The 26,323-nt window shown below is 37.4% G+C and overlaps 1 long non-coding RNA gene across 4 annotated transcripts in view; it reads left to right on the forward strand.

The window, feature by feature from the left end:
• The window catches only part of LOC142603517 (uncharacterized), a 443,303-nt gene that overhangs the window by 407,276 nt on the left and 9,704 nt on the right, over window positions 1-26,323 (forward strand). The window lies entirely within an intron of this gene.

A 26,323-nucleotide genomic window follows, 5' to 3' on the forward strand; every position in this document is an offset into this window, starting at 1 on the left:
GTACCTCAGAACAAGCCTTTGGTTTTTGTTAATCGGGTACATTTGTCATTTACACTGATGATAAACATTTGACAAGTAATCACCTCCAAGAAGAATATGATCTACTACTGCAATCTAGGTTTGTACTATTAATAACAATAATGATGTTTGGCCAGTGTAACCAAAGGATAGAATAGATTTCCCAAGCTCTAGCTGGCTGCATGTGGTTTTCCATGTCCTACTGAGAAAGGTTTGCAAAGGACAGGCCTGTTGGGATCAAAAGGACATGGAAAAACAAGAGCAGAAGGCTTGGTGCAAGTTTGTCATTGTGTTTAAGGATGGATCACTGGGTTTGATAGGTTTTCTCCCATTTTATTTCTCTCAGATGGATTTAAGACTGAGTTTTTCAATGTAGTGCTGTGAAAGGGTTGAATTTTTGAAGGGAAATTTGAGTAGGATTCTGAATAAACTGTGTTGAAAATTTTGTCTTCAACTTTTTCTTGCAGAAAATTAAGCATTTGTTGAGGTGATGGTTGGTTTTGGGAGTTTTGTTGGTTGGGGTTTTTTTCTTTTCAAAGACGGTGTTTGTTTTCCTTCAAAAATAAAGGAGATTTGGTTTCGTTAAAAGAATGAAAACCTGCAAATACTAAACATTTGTTTTGGTTGTAAAAACCCATCCCCTCCCCAGTAATCCAAGTTTAGTTGTTCAAACTTCTAGTATTTTCAGGGAGATGGGAAGGAAAATCCAAGAAAGGAATTTCCAGAAACATTTGGTATCTGTGCACATATCAAGAATGTCACCCTGTCTTGGCTGTGTATGTGTTTTCCTCTATCACAAAATTGTCTTTTGTCTGAATATATAACTGTTTGCAGTAAAAATAATTCCCACCAGGTCCATTTCTGCACTTCAGGGTAGCTGTTACTTTTTTCTCAGTTAGTATACAAAGAATCAATACAGTTTCCTTTCTAACTCAGTTATTATGCAAAGAGTCCAGACAAGATTAAGAGCTGTTTGATTGACAGCAGAGCAACTTTGCCATTAAACAAATGTGAATCACTCACATACACGAGAGCCCTTATCCTACTGAACAGGAGCAGGTTTTCACTAACTTGTGCATTGGTGCAGTGTTTCTTTTTTACGGCTGATCGCTTAAGTAGTGCAGCTGAGACCTGCGTGGCCCTGCTGGTGGAACGTGATAGGTCTCAGAGGGCAGCAAAGGTTACATGCCATTTTGATGATTTTATTTGGTTTGATTCCTAGCTATTCAAAGCTGGAGGCTAGCCCTTTTCTGAAATATTTCTGATAGCTGCATCATCTCAAAGAACTGTCACCAACATTTTATTCATATATTTACTTCTTTATAGAAGAACTGTTTTTCTTTCAGGTATACCTGTTTGAAATGAAAATACTATTTTTGTAATGCACTCGAGTGGTTTTCATTTTGTGCAAATACAAAGTTTGGACTCTGTTTTTCATCCTTTCTACTGCAACCTTTGTAATACATTTGATTGATAGATTTTATTACTATGGTTACTCCAATTCTATACAGCAGATTTCATTTGTGAGAGTAGTATCATGCTCTGTCCTCATTCAGCCTACTTTGTTTATTATCATTTATTATGGGTTTTTTCCCACTGCTTTCCTTGAAAACAAGCTTGCCACAAAATAAGGAGCTTCTCATGTCTTTAAATCCACTATGTCCTGTACTGCTACCTTACAGAGAGAAGAATCTTATGTACTGAAGTACCAAGAAATTTTACTGGCTGCAAGAGTTCAGAAATCAAAACCGTACAGAGAGCTTCCATCTTATTATGTGGCATTTTTTTCTGGTTTTTCTTTACTCTTAATTTTTATTTGAAAAGAGATTTTGCAGGGCAAGTCACAGTGATTTACTTGCATGCTGCAGGCTGATTTAGGATGCTTATTCGATCAGTCTGCTTCTAATGACACTAGAAATACTGTAATGGATGGAACATTCCTGGCCTGTTCTAAATTGGATTAGATGGTTTACTAATGTAATACTGGCAAGCCAAATCAGCCTGTGATGCCATGGGGATTAATCTATAGGGAATATTTGATCTCTAATGCCCATGTGCTAGTTGAAGTGCAGGCATATCTTTTGATTTAATAAACCATTTTTATATTTCCCAACGGTACGTGTGTGTTTGAGCAGGATGAGCTAATTGGTAGAATTACCCTTTTTAAATGAAACTTCATAACTTGCTGCTAAATGGAAGAATACTAAGTACTTCAGTCTTAAAAGATTTGGCCGTTGTTTATGCAATTTCTTCTTAATAGCTTAAATGCTAAGGACCATACAAGGATTTGGTGTTCTCTGTTAAAAGACAAAACTAGCGATGCTGATGTATCTTGTAAAATACTAATTGTTACTGAACTGAGAAGTCACAAAAGGTACGTATCCTTGTAAGACTAATATACTCGATCTGGTTTTATTCTGGTCATCACATGATTCTTTTAAAAATTAACCCTTGATATATAGACATTTACAGATCAATGATCAAATAAATTATTGGTAAATAGGTTGAGAAAAAAGGAAAATTATACTGTGCCATGTTCTTGGGTGCCGCATGTTAGCACAGTACTGTTTGCTGAGGTGTTCACTGCAGATGTGTCTAACCTTTGGCTGGCAGATGGCTTGTGCAGGTAGCAAACAGAGAGGCACAGGGGGAAGAATAAGAGAACTGCAGAATTACAAAGCCAAAAATTCAGCTCAGTTTAGGTATGTGCATCTTCATGTGCTTGTACTAATTGATAGTTTTCACTGAGATGAATGTAAAATTGCTGCATTATGCCCAAGTAACTTTGCTGTTAAATAAGTCATCCTATACCAGCTGCAATCTGCTGTAACTTTGTGATTGATTTTGATAGCAGCAGAGAAAGTCTTTTGGTGAAATTCATAAGTTAATGCATATATATATATATATATGTATGTATGTTTCCCAGGTATAATTGCCTTAATTCAAATAGCCATGACATAATGTACAGAGACTTGAAATAAAATCTTTCCCCTTCACTTTGCCCTCTGACTTAGGTGCTTCTATGGCTAATATTTCAAACTTCCGTACAGATTATATAAACATGAAACAGTACCTACCACAATATGAAAATATGTAATTTTCCCCACCTAATTATGCATGCTGCACATCTAAGAGAGACACATCTTTTGCCTTCCCAGAACTGTGACAGATCCTAAATTGAATATTCTGACTAACACCTGGGTTTGACACCTTACTATATTCCACAACACAGCTAGGATTACAGGATTTCCAGTTATGTTTTGAAGTATGTACTACATGGAAGCATATGTTTCTAACCTTCTAACATTCACAAAATATCAGACCATAAAATAATTGCATGCTAGTATATAGGAACAAGATTTTAGATCTTTTTAATGGTTTAAAGAATTTATTATTACTAATATTTCTGTCATTCCAAGTCTTTTCATGAGACTTTTACTTTTCATGAGTAAATCTAGTTGAAAAGTGCTTTTAAGAAACAGTACTATAAAACCAGTAAGGTTCCTACAATTTTGCCTGAATCCCTTTACCAAGAAGCAGCATAAACAGAAATCATGAGAGTATTTGCTAGTCTGTATCAGATGTTTTGGATGACTTATGCAATCTCTGTATAGCTAGATATTAAAATGTCAGTCAGTACAATTACTAGTACATCATTGAGATTGTCTGTTCACCCACTGGTTTGCTGGTAGAGTGGGCTTTCAGGTATTTTGCTTCAAATGATAATCTAACAAATATATTAAACAAAGAAAATCAGACCAGCTTCTTGGATGTTTTAGGTGGCAGGAGATGTTTGATCTGTTGACTGCCACTGAAATTGTCCTTCCAAAGAAGTCTCCAAACATTACTATATCAGCTGAAGTATTCTTGCTTGCTGGAGTTGTCTTATCCCTCATGAGACCAGTTGTCTTCAACTGACATTTAAAATAGAATATTTTTCACTGGTACTGAATCATCATGAGTTGTGTACCTCATTCCTTTAGGTTTTTTCAAAGTCTTGTCTCACTATAACATTTTGTATCTCTCTCTCTCTTACTTGGTGTGTAGGCCAAAATCTCACTATAGGATAGTCTGAGTGTATGAGGAAACATAATGTTAAGGACACGATTGTAGAGATTATTTACTGGGGCTAGGCTGGTCAATCATTACTTTTTTCCAGCAGGGAGCTTTCTGATAGACATAGACAGCTGTTCTTTGACGTATGCTACTAGCTATAAAACTTTTCCAGTGATGGTAAGACACTTGTGGTAATAAATCAAGTTTGGGAAAACCGGCATGCATTACTTGTTGTGTTTCTATGCTACTGATGTGAAAGGACACCTTTTCAAATATAATTGCTTGAATTGTACACAAGTATTTCCATGCAAGAACAGAGACTGAGTTTTGCATTTGACCAGAGCTTTTTATTTGTTCGTGCATGAACACATGCTGACTGTTCTGTCTGGAGGAAGTATATGAGATTTTGATATACTGGAAATTTGACACTGAAGGATATATATCATATCTGACATGTGAGTGTTGCTGTTATGCTGTAAATTTTAGTAGAGTTAGTCAATTTAGAAGAGGAGTGTAGTTAGAAATAAAGTTATTAGTTAACATTTAGAAAACATGCCAGATGAAATAAATATGTTTGACTTTATTTTTGAATAATGAAGAACAGCCTAAGTAAAAAAATGGAGTGATCATAGAATCATAGAATCTTTAAGGTTGGTAAAGACCTCTAGGATCATCAAGTCCAACCGTCAACCCAAGACCATCATGTCTACTAGACCATATTCCAAAGTGCCATGTCTGCATGCCTTTTGAACACTTCCAGGGACGACGACTCCACCACCTCTCTGGGGAGCCTGTTCCAACGTCTGACCACCCTTTCAGTGAAGAAATTTTTCCTAATATCCAACCTAAACCTCCCCTGGAGCAATTTGAGGCTGTTTCCTCTTGTCCTATCACTTGTTGCTTGGGAGAAGAGACCAACACCCACCTCACCACAACATCCTTTCAGGTAGTTGTAGAGAGCGATAAGGTCTCCCTTCAGCCTCCTCTTCTCCAGACTAAACAACCCCAGTTGCCTCAGCCGTTCCTCGTAAGACTTCACCAGCTTTGTTGCCCTTCTCTGGACACACTCCAGCACCTCAGTGCCCTTCTTGTAGTGAGGGGCCCAAAACTGAACGCAGTACTAAAGTGCGGCCTCACCAGAGCCGAGTACAGGGGGATGATCACTTCCCTACTCCTGCTGACCACACTATTCCTGATGCAAGTGATGTTATGCATTGGAATATCTAAATGTATTTTTGCCTATTGGTATACCTCTGCATAGTGCAAACGTACCTGATACTGAGACAGAGTAGAGGGTACACAGCATTTGTATCAAAACTATATGGACTCCCAGGAGTCTGGCTGGTTCTTGATATTTAAAATCTGGTGAAGAAAATTCAGAAACATACCTATATAATTTTTTATCCCATATACAGTGTTTATAAATGTTCAAAGAATGCATTTATTCGGTTCGTCATGTAGTGATTTGCAAGTAGTAATGACTGTGAATGGAACTGAAAATAACAGGGAGAAGTGCTAGAGTAGTTGCAAATGCCCCAATGACATTGAGACCTTGTGCAGTCAATTCAGTGACTGGTACACTTTGGTCTGTATCTAATAACTCCAAAAAGCTGTTATTTTGAGGGCATGTTTTACCACAACTTTAACTTCTGATCATCTGGGTTATGTCAAGCTCAAAATTAAAGATGGCCATGTTTTGGACAATGATAGAGACTTCTTACATTTCTGTTTTGAAACAATAATAATAGCAGTAGAAATAAAGATGTAGCCATTACACAGCTATATGTATATAAAAGATATATACTTTGAATTTGGGATTCATTTCCCCGCATACTGTCCGAAACGTTTTAAAGTCCTTGCTGTAAATATATCCCTGCTATTTTCCACAACTGGAAAATCATGAGAAAACTGGCTTTGAAACCCTTTCTCACCAGTGTATGCATGTAAGATGTCTGAAATCTCTTCTAACTTTTCTCACTATCAAGCCATATAACTGCTTCCAAAGACACCTGACTTTACTGATGAAGAGGTATAATAAATTGTTCCAATAAACATTTCCAGAAATGTTCTGATGACACTCCGAGACACATAAAGGTAGAGTCAGTAAAGAGCAACAAACAAGCAGTACTTCACCATCACTATAATGCCAGCAAGATAAGCACGCTGCTCCTGAGAATTTTATGGTATATGTTACCAATCACGCCCTGCCTTGCTCAAGAGAAGAAAAACTGTAGGATGACAATGATGACTTGGAACAGCACAAGAATAATGTTCTGGTTTTGTATTCCACCACTTTGTACTCCTTGACTTTCAGAAGCGACCATTTCATAAAAGTTGTATTTGCTTTCCTTTGATTTACAATTATTGAAATTTTAATAAGGATTGTGCAGCAACTCCAGACATCACATATTGTCAGTGAGAAATTATAACTTTATTGCAGCACGCACTGACAGCCAACTCATAAAAATGAATGACATTCTATATCATAACATCTCGTAGGCTGTTCAGCATGTTAATAGCTCAATTCATCTTTCTTTAGCATAATGAGGCAGACAGTGTACCAATATTCAACGTGAAAATGAAGATTAAGAAAATTTGAATCAAAGCAAGAAAGTAGCATTTAGCAGAGGTTCAGGCAACATTCAGATAAAAAGTTTCAATTAAAGTACTGTTAGGGAGCCTTTTATCACTGGAGCAAGGCTTTGTTACCAAAGACCTACGCTTACTACAAAAAATGTCTGTTTCCAGCTGTACTTGCCTTTTGAAATGCTACTTCTGAAAGGATATGTAGTCATTCTCTTGTCCATATAGTACTTTTTTTTTTTTGTAGACTCAATTGTGTAAGGTTAGATTGATTTATAACAAGGTATTTTTTCATAGTAGATCAAACTAAAAAATGGAAGCAATATTTAGGAAAGGGAGTAGACATTTTTAGGACTAACTTAGATGATACTTTATGCTATTCTACAAACAGATAAAAATATTTAGTAGCCAACCTACAAACTGCTGCCGTATAAAGCACTGATTACAACATATGAGTGTCTCTGAAAAGGATATTCATAGATCTACTTCAGTTCCAAGAGATGCAATTTCAACAGCAATATTTATGATACAGAAGTACTACTTAAAAATATGCTTAAATAAAAGTAAAACAAAACATCATGGCTGATAATGTCAGGTTGCATTACAAATTGATTTTTACTACTTTTATTAACAATTCCCAACGTACCTACCTAAACACGGGCAAATCTGTCCATTTACTGTCCCAAATCTGGGAGTATTAGTAATCAAAAACTCTGTAGTCGCTGAGAGCCCTGATTAAGACACCACTGCAGACTCACTACAGTCAACTATGAACATATTTCTCCATAGTATGAACCTGAATCAACCAACTGTAACTATTTACATGAGTAAAATTATCCAGTAAAATTATGCAGCTGAAGATGCTGCTGCTGGCTTTAATTTTGGCGATGATCAACTCTCACTTTGGCTTTGTAAGGACTCCTCCTTCAGCTCTAAACGTATCAGAATTAAATGAAATATAAAGTTTTTGAAAATTCCTAAACCAAAATATTTACTGTTTCTTTTTCAAAATACACATGCTTTGGAAACAGGTTTATGGATCTCCATCATCTAGTGCAGTGCCTGAGCCAAATGTAGCTCCCTTGATGTGGAAATACATATTGTATCTGTTGGAAGGGAATGTGTCCCATGATCTGGATAGAGCACAATAGATTGATATTCCTTCTTGGAACAGGATCGCAGGTTTGATCCTTTATCACTCTGGAGGGGTCTTTCAGTGGAGTCTCTGTGTGAAAAATGTCAGATCAGTAAAATGTTTCATCCATCTCTAAAATATTTGTGATTACCCAACTTAGTTTGGGGTCTACAGTAACCAGTGGTGAAGGTTCTCAGTGCACCAGGGCAATGGTCCCAGCCAGACTACCTGCTACAGAGACCTCTTTGCTGTTGGAAGTGGCCACAGGTCCAGGACAAAGTGATTCCGCCCTCCCCCCCCCCCCCCCCCCCCCAAATCCCAGTGATAAAGGGGATAACTTAATCTGCAGGCTTGTTTTTTACCATTATTCAAACCAAAAAGTGATTTCTTCTGAGTGCTCCCATAACATCTGACACCTACAATGTTGTCAGCTGAGGTACATGAAATACCAGTAACATCCTGGAAGCACTACTAAAGACACATCCAATTTTCAGCCAATTTAATTGAATTCTCTATCCTCGTTCCAAGTACAAAGAAATTAGCACTGTATGTTCCAGCTAAAAAAGACACTCCTAGTGATGTATGCTCTCTGTGGAGATCTGTCTACCCAAATTTAATGGTCCTCCTCTGTTTGTCTGAACTGCTTTGGCCACTGCTTTTTTCACCCTTTTGATTTTAAACTGTTATTCCTTCAGCATGCTTTTCAGTTCGTGCCATTTGGGTTTTCTATCACTAACCAGCTATTCATTCTGATTTGTTACCTAATGGCCTAAGCTGACTCCTGATTTGATTCTTTGCTCATTAAGACTTTTCATTATGGGTGATTTTGAAATGTATGCTGATGCTTTGGAACATCCACTCTTACAAAGGTTTAATAATTTGTTGAATCTCCTCAGTTTTTCACATTATGTTAATTTTCCTTCTTGCAAAATGGGCCATACATTAGAATTGGGTATGTTACTTAATCTTCATCACAGTAATATACTACTCTTTTTTTCCTTCACATTTGTTTCCTCGTTGTGGACTAACTGAAGATTTCTCTCCCTTTCCTTGCTTTTCCCATGGTATTTACCAGCCCAGGGCTCAGTGGTGCTTTTAAATCAATAAGTATGGGGGGGGGGGGGTGTGTATATATATGTGAGTGCGTGTGTGTGTGTGTGTGTATATATATATATGACCCTGCATGAATACAGTTGTCAGAGCCAGCCAAAGCTCCCTCCCAGGTCCTTTGCTCTCCTTCTGGTTGTCTCCTCTATGTCTCCTTCCCTCAGGAGAGTATAGGATTCCTGCTTGCAGTTCCTTTCCCTTCATTCATTTGGTTCAATGTATTGTCAAGCACACAGTGGCCATATTGATATTTATTGCATTTTTTCATTAAATTAAGATTCACTTCTCTCTATTTCTGCAAACAAAAAAGATTAGACTACTTTGCTTTCTTTGGTGGTTTGCCTTAAGTACGCTGTATCCATTCGTAAGGTTAATCAACCTTCTGCTGAATATTTCTTTTCACTCAAGGTCAGCTCCTAGCTTGCTAGAATATACCTGCAATTACTTTTAGAATTAAGAAAGCTTGGCTAGTCTGACTAAATGTAGTGAGTTTTAATCCAATCTATACCATTCCTTTTATTTCACTGGCAGTTGAGAAGGTGGTAGTGAAATAGCTTTTGCAGCAGCTTCATATATTTGATTTTATCGGTAAGTCTTAGTTCCCAGATCTGATTGCTCATTGGAAAAACTCAGAAGTAATTCTCTGAAGCTAGTGAGTTTAATTTATCCCTGTGTCATAAGTGAGTTCAGCTTAGGACTGGAGGTCTGATGCAGAGAAGTACTACTTTAAAGGTTATCTGGCTTTCTCCTTGGTTTAGGAAGTATAGTTGCAGTGAAGAGTAACTGGAATGCAACCACTGTCTGGCAGTGTCATGGGAACCAACAAATTTATTGAAGGAAGTGCAGAGCTAGCTGTATACATCAGCTGATGACAGGTAGGGATTGTCTCCTAGGTTGATGGAATCACTTATTACACCTGCAATATGAATGTACCATATACTTCAGCAGATGACAGGCAGGGACTCTCTCCATGGTTGATGAAATCAGCTCTCACTCTTGCAATACAAATATACCGTATAGCGGAAATTGAGCAAAACTAATACACATGGGAGGGCTTCATGTGCTTCATTTGAGGACGATTGCTTTGAATTTATGAGAGTTCAATGATGTAAATCTGTTTAAGTCTTGGTAAAGTTGTATGGATTGTCTCATTTTGCACCAATTCACAGAGTTCAAACTTCTCAATTGGTAGTATGCAGCCAAACAATCGCTCTCCCTGATATCTCTGTTTTCCTGTTTGCCAAACTACAGATCCAGGTATCTGTGACCTTTTCCTCTTTGCTTTGGATTTGGACTGGTTTATCAAATTTTGGTTTTCTATCTTCTGTTATTATTTAGCTAATACCATTTTTCTGAGGAATTATTGTTGCAACTGCTGAATGCCTTTTGTAGCCAAAACACAAAGGTAACATTATTCATATACATCATTTGTGGTGTCACTGGCATGCAGAAACTACCCAGATATACTTTCCAGTCCTCACAGATCTTGAAAAGCAGTTCAGGTTTTGCATAATTATCTAAAGGATACTTATAGATAGATGGCTTCATATTCCTTTAAACCTAGTGGGTAAAGTACAGTCAAGCTGCTATTGAATTTCTGGTGTCCAAAAGAGCATTCAGGGTGAAAACAGCAGCTTTCTGCACTTCCCCTCCACTCCACACACACCCCATCCCCGGTCAAAAATATACCATACTTATTACTAAAGCTATTTGCAGGTAATATGGGCTTTTTAGTTTGGTCTTACATTTCAGTGTTTCAGTGTGCAAGTATCTTATAGCTTTATGTCATCTTTTCTAGAAGAAAATCCTCCCACTTCTCTATATAGATATGATTTCCCAAGGAAAGGCCTGAATTCCTGTACAATTTGTGTAGTCTGTTCATGATTACTCAGGTTTAGTGCTATACTGTTTCCAGGTTGTTTTCTTCTTTGATACAACTTCTTAGAGGAATGGAGATTGACAAAGAATGGGAGAAATTAAACAGGCTTTTTATTAACAAAGCTTTTTAAGCACAGACCCTGCTGTCAGCAGTTCAGCTCACCATACAGAGGCAGAGAGTAAGAACCAATATCCTACAGAGAGTTGCTGTGCATCTCTTAAAGTACCAGTGCCTCCAACAAACTTTTGAAAAATCATCTGCAAAACAGCAGAAATTCAGACACATCATTACTAGTATTCTTCTGTAATCTCAGCTTTGAGAACATACATCACGTGATGGGGAAGAAGTACTTGAGCCATCTGGGATCAGGTCTGCTACTGGTAGTTGGAAAGAGAAGAGCTGGAGTTTAGGTAATAATTAATAGTCAAATAGATGGGATATAGTGGTGCACCAGATACGCCTATTTCTTTGTGGAGAAGAAATAAGATAATGACTTTACCAGGATTTCAAAATGTCCATGCCAATACCCAGCATACTTGCTAGTGACACATTTATGAAATACATTCAGCACTGGAGTAGATGGTCCTAGGAGTGAAATCTCCAGCACTGGAGCTTCCAAGAACAGGCTAGAGGAGAATTTGTCAGCAGTACTTTAGGCCAAATTCATCTTCCCTTCCAGAAGCAATTGAATTAGTTGACCTCAGAAGGTCATTTCTAGCACCATTTTATGTCTTTCCATGGTTGTGTTCATTAAAGTATGTAACTGACTTTCAGGATCAGTAAGGGTTGTCATTACCTTTCCTATCACTGATACTGGAGCTTTAGGTTAGGGGAACATTTCTTCATCCAAAACTTAACAATACCTTTTGCTACATAGCTTATAAAATCTGATATTCCACTTCTGTCTTTGAGCACAGTGAAAGATTTTTCAAGCTACACAGGACAGCATATAGGATCATCTCAAATTAGCCAGCGCCTTACATTTTAGTTATTTTTAGTGATCCACCAGGTTATTGCATTCATGGTTGAAGTGTGCATAAGAACAGTGAATGATTTATACCAGTTGGAGTAATAGCCTTGAAACATTAGCAAGGATAATGTATGATGCCATACGTCACTTTAACTCTCTTACTAAAAAAAAAAAAAAAAAAAAAAAAAAAAAAGGAAAGAAAACATCTAATACAGCTATTTTATAAACTGTCCTTCATTGTGTCTGTAACCCTCCTTCCGTCCATTCAAGGATATATTTCTAACTCATATTAGACACTTAATATTGTGCTGTTATCCTCAAAAGCATTGGACAAAACTTCAGTTGTGTACCTTACCATTGCCTTGTCTCTTTCTTCCTCTTTATGTGAGATCAAAGCTCTTCATGTTTCCATTAAAAAGAACATTTAAATACAGAGGAAATAGGATCTTCTATTTATTTTAAAGATACAATTTTATTTATTTAAGAAAAATCACAAAAACATTTGGCCGTGGGTACATGCTGATCAAATATGTCTGTGCTTTAATACAGCATATCCAACAACAAAAAGGGAGGTATGGGATAGTTGCATAAAATCAGTAATAAATGTCCAAACTGAATGTATTTCCTGAAAGAATTTCAGGCTAATTTTCCTGATTTTAAAGCAGCTGGGATGGAACTGAGACCAACTTAATGAATGTCCTTGTCTGTCCATGTCCGTTTTCTCATGTGTAAAACAGAAATAACATTTTCCTTCCCAATATGGTGTTACAAATCTCAATTAACATGCTTTCATTGTCTCAGCAATAGCATGCTTTGTTCTGTTGGTCTAAATCCAATATAAAAGCTACACATGGGCAACAGCAGAATTGGACTCTATGGTATTATTAGAGTCCTAATAATCATAACTCCAATCATAGTTAATTTCACTTAGGAATTTAAATTTACAAAATAAAGATATGAAGTCACTATTGTCCACAATCTAAGAAGGGACAATGGGAGAAATGTGAGACTAAACACTTGCTAAATTATTATCAATTAACAAATGCAAACTCCATCATGTTGACAAAGCATTAGAGTAGCCTGGAACTATTAAATTATAGTCTTCAAAATGTTTGATAGGTAGACAAAGAAAAAGGCTTTTGTGTGTTAATGCAAAGGAATCTTATGCCGTCCTTTTAAAGATACAGTGAGCACAAGGAGACATACTGATCTTCAGTCTGCAGATAGGAGTGTTGTTATAAGTCTAGTATTGTAAAATATGTGCTTTTCATTCATGGCACATATTCAATGTTTCTTCCATATATTTCTAGAGCTAATTTGATTTAAATAACTATTATCTGAATGGAGCATGTCCTACAAACCAGAACAGAATGGATGTTAAATATTGACTTTTCAATTGGAAGGACATATCCATTATCCAACAGGAATTATCCTATCTTAAATGTACTTAAGAAAACAGAATCTAAAAGCTATAGAATTCCTCTTGAAAAGTAATGTTTACTCTATCAGTAATGCTCTTCTGACTCTGCTTTTTTTTTTACTTCTGCTGCTGTCAACTATCTGATGTTAGATGCTCTCTTCCATTATGGCTTATATAATGTCATAGTCTCATTTAAAATTGTCGTGTACAATAAACTGTTCTGATAATTGCTATTAAGGTTTTCTAGAGGTGGCATCACATTTTCTAATTTTCTGATACCAAAAAGATATCCTTGAATTTTTTTTTTCCCTTTTTATTTAAAACTTTATATGGAACTTGCATTACCTCAGTAATGAAAGTGCTAATCTATTTTCTTTCTTCTTTTTTAAAGAAAGTTTTCACATGGGACACTTTCAAACCTTGTTAAGCTAGTTCTTTATATCTACTAAATTCCTTCTTGGCATAGCAGACAGAATAGCAAAGGAGAGTGGAAGCCAGTGTTACAACTCCTCACATCCCGAGCTGTGTACAGCCCAAAGTAGGACAAATCACTGAGACTAATTTATCATAACAGAAGTAGACTGCTAGCCTGGTCGGAGGCCTATCAGGCCCTACATCTGCTGGCTTCTGTCATTTCCAGTACGTGTCCATTTGCAGACAGTGAATTCAACTATTCCAGCTTTGTCCCTAGCTGTCTCTGTGTTGCAATGCATAGGGGACTCAACCAAGACCAAGTGTTTTGTCCATTCTATGTATTTCCTGGCACAAACATATACATGTTTTAGTTTTGCTCCAGTTCTGGTTAACCTTTGGCTGAGGTGGTTCTATTTCAACATCACAGTTCGCATTTAGTTCTGATTGGAGAAAAAAATAATGTCTGAGACCAGGTTTTGGCTGGAGTTTGATTTGATTCCCAGACTCACTTCTGCTGTAACCACCCGGCTATTGTGTCCATCCTTCTTTCTCTGAACTAATAAATATTTATAAAATAAAAGATTGGCAGTTGTCACATGTGGCTGATTAGGGTACATACATGGAATATTATCCCTGTTCTACATAATCCAAAGCAGTAGCATAGTCTGGGTCTCATCTGACTGTCTCAGCCACTCAGCTATTTACTGTTTTTTCCGGGACACACATTCCATACCCAACTTCAGAAATTGTTCTACTGAAAATATAACCTAGCAAATATCCTTGACCAGGTTTAACCTTCAGCCACAACAGTGACTGAATATTCAGAAACCCCTCTACTATTGCAAACTGCTGAGGACAGGCATGCCTCACATGACGAGTATAATTTTGTACCCTTGATAAATCTTTTCAGAAGTGCTTTCCTTAAAATCGTTATTTCTGTCCTACCTTGAGTGGGCCTGAGGCTGTGACCTTCTGTTCAGAATCTTTTCTGGAAGAAATTAGAGACTGAAAAATGTAGGTTTGATGAAAAGATGTAGAGCTGAGTCACTTCAGCGAACTGATAGCGCTCATGCTTAACAGTCATGTCCCTTGGCATCATATCAGCTTTAATCAAGTTGGTGTGGGGAGAAGGGGAAGAACCCTTTGGGAGGACGAGTTTTGTAGTTACGTGAACTAGCAGCTATACTTCTGATATCTTAGATATCAGCTTTCAGCTTAGTGGAGCTGAAAGTTTTGGGGTTTTTTTTTTTACAGTTTTCCACTCTATATAGCTTCTTCCTAAGTCATCAAATCTGAGGTACTGTGATATTTAGTCTATTCGTGTCCATATAGAGAGCTTATATCTGCACTACCCAATATAAAGGAGGATTTGCACAACTCCTATTTAAGAAGACACTTGAGGATCTCCACAATAAGGGAGTATAAGAAGAATCATCCATCGTGTTACTGCCTGAGAAGGTGTAATGCATTTCTTTCCTACATCCAGACATCTTTAAATGCTGATTATGTCTGATTGTCAGCGTGGCCTGTTGTAGCCACAGGTATTGGATATAATTGAGAACATCCATCAGGCGTCTCTGAATTCTCGCACAGTACTACACCTGATCAAAATTTAAACTGGTAAAAAAAAGAAAAATGTGATGGAGAAGTTTCCCACTGGAAAATGCAGATTTAAGTTTACTGGAGCATTTCAGAGTAATCTGTTTGCTTTATCAATATTTTTAATGGTAATAGGAAAACATAGCTTTAAAAACAATGTAAGTAATTTAATTTTTAGTTTGTGTAATAGAATATAATCAATTAAAAGTAAGATCAAAGCAATAATGAAATGAAAAGCATTATTGAGATGAACTGTTTCTACAAAATTATTTGACTTTTCTCTAAAACATTCTTCTAGAATATTTTAATTCTTGGGAACATCGACATTTTTGACCTTTTTCAGATTCAACAAGAAAGGAAATTTTATAACAGTGATAGATATTTTGCAGAAATTGTACAGTTAAGATCTATGGTGAAGAGCTTTGTTAATATATTTTGAATGACAGTGAAAATTGTGGTGGAAATATCACAGAAAGAGTGAAGCTTTTCAGCACAGTTTGTGATTTTTGTGAGTGGCTGCTTTGGGACCAGCTCACTTTCTATAGAGATTTAGCAGCTCTAAGGATGGATGTAAGGTTAGACAGAGGAATCACAGGACTAAGCCAGAGGCAGAAGCAGGAACTGAAGTCAGTGGCTGAACAGGCAGGAGTGGGAATACAAGATGGATGCAAGAACTAATGCACAGGTGAATTGCAGCTTGAGCAAAAGGCAAGAACGGTGGTGGGTTTGAATAGGTTTGTTCCTGTGTGGTGTCAGGAGGTGGGCGCTGCGGGAGCTTCCATGGCAAGAGCCATTATTCTGGCTCCTGCAATCACGACACCCAGCAACAGCAGGAAACAATCTCTGAGTGAACCTGTGTTGACTCCCATCATAGGAGAGTGTCCTTTTTTAGCAAATGTCCTTACATTAAAAGCTACTATGATAGACATGAAATAAATTAAAGGAATTAAGAAGCAGAGTTCCTAGGTTGGACTACTCTTGATCTCGGAAAGGAAACGGACAAGTTCCTATTCCAGTAGCAGAATGCACTGGAAATAAATTTTAAATAATACTGTAGCAAATAGCAATGAAAAAAAAGAAAAAAGTCCTATAAGGTCACCTGCACTAAAACCCACTATTATAAAAAAAAATGCGTTCCACATTTGTGAATAGTAACTCTGTGGAAAGTTTTGCTTTCCTATTCAGAAAAAGCAACAAGGAAAAGAATGATTCAAAACAACTGCATCCTTACAATTACTTGCAAAACAGTAAAGGATAATCTCAAGACTATTCATTTTGATGATTTTGCCTCTTTGCTAGATTCAGCTGGTTTAAACAAACTCAGGAAAAGGCAGTCATTAATATAAGTTCCTTGTTGATTTTTATGGTATTTCTCCCAAAGTGCTTGGGTAGTATTGCTAAAATAAACTATACTTTCAGAAGGTGTCTGATCTCTTCTCCACACTTGTCACAGAGCTCCAGAAGGAAAAATTACAGTACGTTTTACTTCAAATCCAATAACTTATGTAACTTTGTAATCCATATTGAACTATTTTTACTAGCTAATATAGACACTTCCACATAGCAACATAGCCAGGAGACCATGGGATTAACATAATTTGGAAAAAAAAAAATCTGAACAGCTAGAAAGGGGAGACAGATCCTCACCCCAGGAGGACTGTGGGACAAGAGCTGATTTTTCAGGGACAGTGGAGAGAGGAAGAGAATTATGCAGTGGCTGTGGCAATTTTCTTTTTTTTTTTTTTTCTTTTCCAAAAAAACATTGCTGCATTTCAGTCTCTGTAAAGCAGAAGACTTTTTCAAAGTAGTTGCTGAAACTTTAATCTTGATTTGATTGTGCCTAGGTTTCTTTTATTTGTGAATATTCGAACATCCAGCCTTTGATGTTACCTTTGAGCATAGCCTTATCAGGTCCTGAAAATAGCTTCACAGATGAAATTTTTTTCTATTGTATTAGCCTGGTTTGAAAAGAACCTAATTGACCTGCTGTAATAATAGGTTTGACTTTAAAGTTTGATCTCAGCTTACAAGGGTTTGCATCTCTTGGTTCTGTCTTTTGAACACTTAATCAAGAGACATTTTTCAGCTTCTAAAAGGCTTTTAGCTCATCCACATGTATGGACAGTACCTAATGGACCCTTCCCATTTATTCACTAGTCTCCACAATTGTGAAATGTGATTCTTTTATGTTTTACAACTTCAAAATGCTTTATATTTTTAGGTCAAAATGAAAAATCCATTTGTCTTATTTAGCTTTTTAAATATTTATTTTATGGTATTTTACATTCTTTGTGCTTTTGCCCTGGGGCATTTGTACAAAACATGCTTTAAAACATACATGGGCTTGATTTGATTTTTGAGGCTGGCAACAGGAGTCAGGTTTCACCTCTTCTGAAACTGCAGGAAAATGATGGGGCCTTGTTAGAGAAAGGGACTATTGCATTTGCCTGGCAAGAAAAAGGTAAATGATATTGAAAAGAATGACCATGACAGGACTTTAAAAAGAATGGGCTGGATTCTCTTCTGGATCTCTACTGGCTCTGCCAGGTAAGAATCTGGCACAATAGTTTTTCTGTAGTCTGTAACTTGTGTGAGCCATGAAAAGTCAAGCCAACAGCATTTTATTGTCCATACAACTTACTGCCTCAATGGAGAAATATGATGATTTATTACTGCAAGGCAGAAATAGATTCTGTATTTGCAATGTCTCTCCCATTTCCACTCCATAGGCCGGCGTAATAGAACATGTCAGGTCAAAGGAGGGAAATTTTCTTTCCGGAGGAAGGCACTGATTGAACTGTTATAGCCCAATTCTGCAGGTTGCACTCAAGTGCAGTGGTTCCTGCTCACTTAAACAGGCCTATTGATGAGAACTGGAGCTCTGCACTTTACAGACACTAAGCCGGATCTGAACAACCTGACTCCATGTTTATGCAGTCAAAATTCTCACGTCAGTTAATGGGAATTGTGTGAGAACAAGAATTTAGTAAAAAGTGAGGATGGCAGGATTTGGACCTGTACCAAATGCCTAGGAGAAGGCTGTGCTTCCTGCCCTCTCAGTTAGGAGTTGGATGTTGTGAAACAGCCAGTAATGCCAAGACAGTTGGCAAGTGAGCAAGACAGAAATAATAGAATTAAAGGGAAGAAGGATTTTTTGCAATTAAAATTGCATGTACTGGCATTTCTACTATGTGGCAGAGATCCTGCACATTTTACCCCTGAGTAACAAAGAACAGAGCTGTGTATGTCACCATGGAAATGTAAATGGAGCTCTTTTGACAGAGAAATGTATGCCATTCCTTTTTGCTCAAATGAACTGTTAGTAGCGGGATGCAAGAGGAGAATGGGATGTCTGTTACAGAAAAGACATGAAAATGCAATTGTAGTACCTTATTCTCCATTCTGTTATATTTCATTAGGAGTTTAAAAATACAAGGGGGAAAAAAAAAAAGAGTGATTTTTTTTTTCCTAATTAATTAATACAGTATTTATAGCAGGCAGTATAAAATAGCAATGATGAAACGTGGCAAAGAGCGCAAAGAGGAAAGTATAGAGTTGTACGCTATGCTGCTTCTAGGTGGGCTATCTACCTGCTTATTTAAAAAAAAAAAAAAAAAGCTGGCTATTTATGAATGAAAGGAAATTTGAAAAGGAATGGGCTGCTGTGTTACAACATTATGAAGTTAATTGGAGAGATTTTTTTGTTTCATTTTTATGATCAACAGATGTTTGATGATTTCTGTTCTAATTCTGTCTGCATCATTCTCTTCGTCCTTGGGGCATGGGTATGTGTAGAGTACAAGGGAAAAAAAGATGAGCATCAACCTATATTGGGAGGTCAAGAACTCATAACTTGCCTAGTATTCTGAAGATACCTACTTAGATTTTTGCTATGTGCCACTTGGAACAGATAACTAAGTAAATAACATCAAATATTTTCTGTTTTCTGTGTTGCTGCTTCAACATATGCTTGGGCTTGATTCCACCAAATTCTTCTGAGTTCAACTCCCACAATGACTGTAAGAAGTGAGTCTCTAGTTCATATGTTTGGGTATTTGAACTAGAAATGTTTTAGGAGATAAGCAAGGGAGACGGAGTTGCCAAGCTGGTTGCTCTAGAGTCAAAGCATAAAGGCAAAGAAAACAGAGAAAGATTTAAATCCAAACTCTTTATTTACTTTTTTACTCCCTCTGGAGTCATGTTTTATGACTGTCATAAGATGAAATAACTTTAAACTCTACAGCAAGCCAATAAACTTTACAGTATCTTGTTTTCCTCTTAGGAATAAGGCCTTGGACAAGGTTTCTGCAGCTCAGAAAGGAAAAACTTTAATGGTATCTATTGTTCACTTAATTTTGCTTATTTTCATTTCTTTCAAACAGAAACCACCCAGTAGCTTCTTTAACCCATCTTCCTGATTGAAGTTAATTCATTCAGAGTGGCAATGATGCTCCACTCAGCTGACGTTTTGAATACGGAGTCTTAAATATTCTCAGGGAAGTTTGTCATCAAGATACAGGATTTTCATAAGTTACAGAAGAGATTTTTGAGCAAAGTTAATTGACCGATTAATGGAAATCGCAAGCAACCTGAAGATTTCCTAGTAACAGAAAAGGTCAGTAAATTAGTAATCACCTCTGAAAGATAACCATAAAGACTGCTTAGTGACTAAATTGACTTATTAAAATATGCTCAGCAGTGACCATTACCATACTCTTTATACATTATGAATTAAATTTCAATTTATTTTTTTTTTATTTGGAAGAAATTTATGTTTACAAAAATCAGGGAAAATGTAGTGCATTCAAACATAATGATAATAACATCATTTGTGTGGATATTTTTTTCCCCCTGGAGTACGCTAAGCTGATGCTCTTTGTTTCCTTGGTACTAAAATGCAACTGATTTTGAAATGAAAGTGACAGCAGTAGCAACACTTCACAGTAATTTCGGACAGAATGTACCCAGCTGACAATGCAGGATCAGTTTAAGGAGACAGAATATTGTATGGCCAGAATATTGTATTGTTGGTGAAAGGACCGTGCTAGATTGTGTCATCACTTTTCACAAGGTATCTATTTTTCCTTTAAAAGTTAATGTTTTCTTTACAGGTTGGCACTTCACATCTACTATAATAGTCCTTTAGGATAACTTTAAGGTAGTTGTTTCCCAAGTACCTTCTGAAGGATCCACTACTACTCTCTCCTTTCTGACCACCATGTCTCACAGCCTCGATTTTGTCTTGATTCCTGCTAAATAACAGGATATCACTTCATGTGATAAGAGACTGCAGCTTCCTCTTCTATCTGTGTTCTACTTTGTACTCCTTGCTGTTGTCCTTTGGGCTTGTCTTGATGGAGAAGTTACATGAGGTTGGCTTGTTACCTCTTCATGAAATGTTTAACTATACAGAAACTGCAGTACCATGCTATCTTCTTATATTGGCTTCAGTACATTGCTTGCCAATCAGCGCAAAGTTCTGCACTGAGCTTAATGTTCTGGGAAATGTTTCATGACACGAGTTTTTCTGGTCTGCTCCATATTCTGCTTTTCAGGGGTGATTCTGCTGGGTTTTTTCCCTACAGCATATTGTGATATGCTTATGGGGAAGAATAGAAATTCTAGAATGAGACAGAATCAAACAAGTGATTTCTGTCACCAAATCCAGTAGTAGTTAGGAGGTGGGTTTTGACCTGGTATCTGGTAGATGAAAGAAGTACTGTGACCATGATGATTCTTGTGTAAATAGCACTTGGAGTTTCATGACCAGGTGGATTTGCTCTTGCAGCTTTGTAGGGATGAGGATGCTACGGGGGTGTGGTTATAGCAGGAGAAGGAAGAGCAAGTAAGTAAATTTGAAGAGATACATTTGCAGGCCTTTATATGGAACAGTTATAATCAGCTGCTTTTAGAGTAAGTACACCCCAGTTATACTGGCATCCCAAGGGAGCTGCTTTGCCTTGCATTGTGCATGCCAAAATAAAGTATGCTCTTCATCTCGAGTTCTTTTTTATGACACCTACAGTTCAGCATAAAGCACACTACAAAATTAATAGCATTCTGCAGTAATTGTTCTCAACCCAAGGGGTTCAAACAACCCTGAATGCATATAACACCTTAAAATCTCTGTGCTGTTTGAAATGTCTCTGTAACCTAACTTGGCTACTTAGCTCATAAAACCCCATCTTAACCTAAAACTGAACGAAATGAATAAATGAAACTGATAGCCAGTTTTAACATTGCTTTTCCTGTATCTGTGGCTGCAATAAACATGTTTTCTTTGCAATATAGTTGAATTTTTCACCCATCTGCCCCCACCATGTGCTGAGTTTTGCAGGAGGAAGTAGAAGAGAGCTGGCATGCATTTAAGAATAGGGGAATAGGCTTGGGAAACAGCTCAAGAAGAGGGACGTATAAGCAACAAGTGTGCCTTCTACTTCTAGGATTTGTTACTGCAAGGACATAAAACTTCACAGCATTAGGTTTATGGCACTTTTATGCTATAGCGAGTGACTGGAGAACGAGAGGATTAAAAGACAACAGGCAGAAGAGCTGTAGCTTCTAACTTTTCCCAAAATGGTAATGAAGAGCTGGATACAGAAAAATGCGATTTACATTCCTCCCTGTGCAGTTTATAAGATAATGCAGTTCATTATATTTAATAATAGATCTCCTTCTGTTCTCTAGACTTTTAGTAAGGCTGTGGTGGACTGCGGCAGTGCGGTTCAGCACGCCGAGTTCTCCGTCTGGAGGCGGGTGGTGCCGGCCGGGCCGCGGGAACTGCGGGAGCTGTCCAGGGCCCGCGGGTGCTGGGCATCCCTCTGCACCGAGGCTGCAGGGCCGGGTGGGAAACACGCGGGTAGGGACTTACTTCGTTCCTTGCTAACAGTATACAGTCAAAGTTTCTAATACGTCTTGCTGTGGCCTGCTGAAGGAGAGTTTTAGCACAGTTCCTCTTGTATTCAGCTCTTTTTTTTTTTTTTTTTTGGCCAAAGCTTTTCCCTTTGGCTCAGTACTGAGGTCAGATTTGGATGTCTGATTTTCATTTCTTTTTACTGAATCTCGTAGGTGCCTTCAGTCTCTGGAAAGAACTGATTGTGCAGTTCGCCAAAGAGATAAATTAAACCTAGGGCCTCTAGTGCACACAGAAGCACCTGAAAAACACCAGTTTTAAAGGGGACATGACACTGGTTATATGAACTCAGTTCTGCCTGGAGTCTAAAAAGAACTTCTGGCTGTCTAACAGCCTCTGAGGAGAGACAAGAAAATGAATCCATATGAGCCCAGAAATTGCTGTGGGTGCATAGATGCACGGATTTGTGATATAATACAGTGAGAAGACCATCAAAATAAAGTAGGAATGTGGGGTTTTGCTGCCTAGAACAAAGAGATGTTAAATGGTGTTTCTCCTGTTCCAGAAGGATTACTCACATAGAAATAATATGCCAAAGATAGGGCTTAGATTGAAAGGATTTTAAGGATACCAAGGAAAAATCCATCCCCAGCTTTAGGTGAAATAAACTGGTGGTTTCGACATAGTTCCTGGGACATTGATGTCATATCACAAACATAAATGGAATTTATACTAGTTGCATTTCAGCTGTCGGATTCAGTAGGGGAAAAGTCACTCGCAAACTTAACTAGTGCCTGATCCGAAGTGGAGAGCTCTACTGAACCAGTGTGCGCATGGTGTGCAGGTCCCTATGGGCAATCTCACGCTACAGACTTTGACTGTGAATTTGCTCTCCATATAAAGAAAAATGGAGCTTTCAAGGCTGTCAGTCAGGCACCATTCATGAGGAAAGACTTTATTTCAGAAAAGGAGAAAGGAACCTGCCCTGGAAAGACTGGTTTGGAGAGACAAAAAGAGCAGCGAATTTTGTGCATTGTCTGCTAAGCAAGGATATAATAAATGAATCAATGCCATGGCATTCTCTTAATTGTGGGGAAGGCATCATTATGAGATGACTCTTAGCAAGTTTTGTGGGTTTTTGAAAGTTAATTCCAGTAATGATGATATTCAAAAGAAATAGCAAGATCTTTCCCTATATTTAAAAACAGCATTTTCAACTAAATCTCAGTCTAGGCAGAGCAGAAAAAGGACACAGAGATGAAGAAGAAATTACAGAAATGGAAGAACTCAAGCTATCTCAAAATATGAAAGCTGTCTGTATCAATTTTGATAACAGGGCTCACACAGACCTCTAAAGTCTCACAGCAAAAAGCAGTAGCATGAAATATATGAGAGTCCAGAACAGTAATGTCCTGGAGAAAAAACTGTACAGGAGATTTTTCTAGCAAGCACTAAAGAAAAATTCTAACAGAATCTTTCTAATTTTCTAAAGATTACAGTTTTTGCCATGCTGGTAAACTGGACTTTCAGGACACCTGCTGTGTGTAGAACAGTTGCTATTGTTATTATTGTTGTTGTAGTATTATAAATTGTTGTTGTAAGAAGAAGAAGAAGAAGAAGAAGAAAGAAGGAGAACAACAGCAACAATAACAACAACAACAACAACAAACCTGAGTTAATAGTGCTGCTGAAGGTAGACTGAAAAGTTATACTATAATGAATAGAATTTTACTGGATGTTTTCTAGAACATCAGAAAAAAATCATGGATCAGATAAAGATTTTAATTTTCAAAACATCATGTTGCTTCAAAAATAGAGCACAAGCAATTTTCTCTTTGATCTGTTCTCTGATTGGGAATTCCCTACATATGTTGTCTGCCCATCAGCAGGGTAAGATGCAGTACGGCACACAGCTCATTTCCCAACTTGTTCTTTCTTAGTACCAGAAACGTAATGTTAGGCACTAGGTTTGCAGGTGTAGACACATCTGTGAAGGACAACCTATTCTACATTTGGAAAGCTAGAAAATTCTCAGTGAAGTAGACAGTTAGAGAGCTTTTCATAGAATAATTATATGAAAAGGTTCCAATTCACTGAATCTTTTTTCCCATATGCGTGAACATCTGCAATAAGGAAGAGCTTTCTCTATGTGTACATATGTAACTAGAAAAAATGTTATACTGACTTCTGCCTACTAGAAATTGGTATCTCATTTGTTCTATTTAAATTCTCAAGGGATACACTACAGTCAAGAGCTGACAGATACCGAGGATCTACAACCATTTGTGGAGAAGAGCTGAACAAATGCTTGAAAATAATGAAACAAAGAAGGAAGGCAGAAGTAAGAATAAACTTGGGACAGCTATATTGTTCAAATGAAGCAAGGTTGAGACACATGGCATTGGTAATATTCTGTTATGCCAGGGAGACACAATACACTGCTTCTGTTCTGACATATCTGTATATATCTGAGATAATTTATAGCAATCATAGAAGAATTCTAGATGTGCTTTTTGAGTAAGTTAGACAAGTATTTTCTGTGCTAATCACACTATAAAATTCTAAACCTTCCTATTACAAGTTATTAAAACCCCTCATATTTTTATAATGCTATTCACAGACAGATGCTAAAGTTGCTACCTTTCACAGGTTTTCAAACTAATTTTCCTGTATAAAAAGGCTACTGTACTGATTCACAGAGAATCACTAATAAAATAAAAAATACAGCACAGTATTCTTTTTTTGGTACCAGAACTGCATAGCAGTGCTCTTCACAAGAAGGTATTCTTATCTGATAAAAGATTCCACAGCTAAATTCATTCATAAATGAAGATTAAACAATTTTCTTGTATCTCTACTTCTTTCTGGAAGGATCATGGCAGCACTAATGAAGGTTAAGTAGACTGAGGAATGATTTGTAGAATATCTGTGGGAGATCTCAGATACGTGTAGCTTATAGAAAAAGCATTGTAGCACCTACCACATCATGTGTCATGTCAGGTGAAAAAAATCTTTTTTCAATTCTCCAGGCATTTCAAATATAATTATTCTAAATACAATGGGTGAAGAATCCTATTAGTTACAAGTCAAGTGTCCAAACCCATTCTTTTCTCTCCTTATGTTTATTATATTTGGCTGGTTTTTCACCATCACTTTTTAAAGGTACAATTTTGTTGAGTCCTATGTTGCAATAAGAATTGAAACGGGAGCAATAAGAACAGGTAAGACATACAGTGCCCCAAGTCAGATGGCTCTGCATGAGCCAGACAGCATGCAAGGAGCCATCCTCTGCTGAATGCGTGATCCAGGCCCAGTCTACATCCTTTGGTGTTAAGATCAAGGCAGTCCTAGGACTCTCTTAGCAGACAAAGGAAAGTAAAAAGTTTTAACTTGTCCCTGTACCCATTCATGGACTTGTCCAAACATGGAACTGAGGAAGGGCATGTTGTGCATTGTAAAAGGATTTCAATAGATTTGGAGTCATCCTGTGAGAATTTATGAGACTGGGCATGTTGACCTTATTACAGACTGTATACAGAGTAGAGTTAGCTTAGTAGTGAAATGTCTGCAATACCTACAGGAAGGAAATGAATAGCTCATGATAACCATCTCTTTGCAAAGACTTGAATTGAAGGGTAATATCAAAACTATTAATTTTTCTATTTTTGCTGTGGCTGTGAACCTACAAAACTTGCTTTGTCCCATAATGGAAAAATCCCATGACAGAGACTAACAAAAGCCTTGACTGTGGATGAAGGAAAGAGGTTTACTTATTGCAGAAAAACGGCTATCAGGGAACCAGACTAAAACATGAGACTTGTTTGAATGTGCCTGAAGAAGTTAACCTTGCCTATGTTGCCATCAAGCTGGCAAGGTGTAAGTACACTAGGCAAGCGCACATAATGCTTGCCAGTCTCAGGAATCTGTGATTATATGCTTTATTTGCACTGCTAATGTATATTGTGTTTTGTTGTTTAAATTAATTTTCTGACCAGTATACACATCTCCCAAATGGGAGAATGCCACAAGTGCTTTAATTCAGGTGGATAGTGTGCACAGTTGTATGCAGGGTTTGACAGTTTCTCAGCAGTTCTGACATTTCTTCCCCAAAGAGACGAAAGGTTTGACAGCTGGGGATGAATGCAATCTGAAAACTCAGACAGGAAGCATGTCCAGCTAACTGCATATCCATAATAGAGACGCATCTATTTTATGAGCTTTCTGTAGTGTGTGTCCAGACCTCATCCTGAGTGCTTATCTCCAAGCCCTAAATGGGGGAGGGAGGGCTA

The sequence above is a fragment of the Balearica regulorum genome, chromosome 12, assembly GCF_011004875.1.
Source record: "Balearica regulorum gibbericeps isolate bBalReg1 chromosome 12, bBalReg1.pri, whole genome shotgun sequence".
Classification (NCBI taxonomy): Eukaryota; Metazoa; Chordata; class Aves; order Gruiformes; family Gruidae; genus Balearica; species Balearica regulorum.